The sequence below is a fragment of the Ailuropoda melanoleuca genome, chromosome 8 (genome assembly GCF_002007445.2).
Source record: "Ailuropoda melanoleuca isolate Jingjing chromosome 8, ASM200744v2, whole genome shotgun sequence".
Lineage (NCBI taxonomy): Eukaryota > Metazoa > Chordata > Mammalia > Carnivora > Ursidae > Ailuropoda > Ailuropoda melanoleuca.
Window position 1 is genome coordinate 64,930,378 of NC_048225.1, and position 1,474 is coordinate 64,931,851.

Here is a 1,474-nt window from a genome sequence, read left to right on the forward strand (position 1 = left end):
CGCTGCCATCGCCCCCCCGGCGGGTGGCCGAGGCGCGCGGAGTGGGCGCCCCGGGGCTCCCTGACCCGCCCTTCACCTCCTCCCACTTGTGAGCGCGGTGGTTCGGCCCTGAGAGCCGGAACTTTGTTGGGGACGCCGGGGGCCTGCAGGCGGCGAAGCGGACGGCTCCCCCGGCCCCCGCGAGGCTCCGTGCCAGACGCCCCGAAATTCTGCCCTTCGTCGCCGCCGCGCGCGCCCCCCCGCGAGCCCCTTCCTTCGAGGGGCGCGAGGCCCGGCGGGGGGAGCGCGGCGACGACCGAGCTCCCGGGCGTTAGAGAGGTCGGCCGAGCTGGGAAGTGGGGGACCAGCCGGGCTTCGGAGACACCCGGCGAGCCCGCCTGCCTTCGCGGGGTGCGGACCGTGCGGGGGCGAGTGTCCTCCGCCTCCTCCCCGGGTGTTGGCGATTCCGCCAGCACCCGCAGGGCTCCGGGGGAGGGGGACGGTCTCATTAGTTTGAATGCCCGTGGGTTTGGACCGCTCTCGGCCAGAGGTGACCCCATAGCTCCCTCCCGTCCCTTCAGCTCCTGAGAAAGTGGGGAACGCGCCGATGTAATTCTGTGTGGGACTCTGGCTGCCCGGAGAGGGCCCTGATGGTCCCAGTGTCCCAAATATTAAAACAGGGTCCCGTCACAGAGGGGGGTGCCGAAGGGTGCGGAGAGGGAGGGAAGGAGAAGTTTCCCTGACCCTCCCTCTCCTGACCCCACCCCAAATCTCTGTCTGCGCACCCTCCCCCAACTTCCGGCTTGCCTGCTTGGCACCCGTTGTTCTTGCCGGGAGCCCCCCCTCCCACCCCAATTGCGTGCGGGACTGGGGCGGCCCGCACCTCGTGCCCTCCCCAGGAGAGAGCCTGCCCCCGCGCCAGCCAGCTGCCAGCGCTTGGCTCCAAGTTCCCAAGAACAGAGGTCAGCTGGAAGCCGTTTGCTGTTTTACTTCGGCCTTTCTCACGGTCTCGCGGTTAGCCAGTTCCCCGGGGCCCCCGCCGTGTAGATGGTAGCGAAGGTCACGCCCATCCACGCAGGACGAGTTCACTTTCCCCTCGGTGCGTGCTTGTGCTCCCCGCCCCCCACGGCTGCGGGGGCCAGGGCCGCAGATCTGTCTGAGCGAGAAGTTAGGTGGGCGGCAGCTGTGCTCCCCCCTCCCCCTCATCCCCGGGGGGCCGGGGCCGTGTCGCCAGGCCCGCTCTCTGCACACTTAGACGCCGCAGGGACAGCTAGCAGTTGTTAATTTGTCAGGAATTCCCACCTGCTGGAGTACAAGCGCACCGCCTAGCCACCTCTCTGGGGACGGGAAGATCACCAGCGGGGATGGGTCTTCCTTCCACTTCTAAGTGGTGAAGTAAATGGCACTCTGTATGGTCTTTTGAGGGAACAAGCGCATTGTGTTACCCCCTTGGGAGGGGCTGCCCCCAGCTGCTGCTGGGTGAGGGGACAACCCC

The 1,474-nt window shown here is 68.0% G+C and overlaps 1 protein-coding gene across 3 annotated transcripts in view; it reads left to right on the forward strand.

The window, feature by feature from the left end:
* Positions 1–1,474, forward strand: part of STUM (stum, mechanosensory transduction mediator homolog) — a 61,007-nt gene that overhangs the window by 656 nt on the left and 58,877 nt on the right. The window lies entirely within an intron of this gene.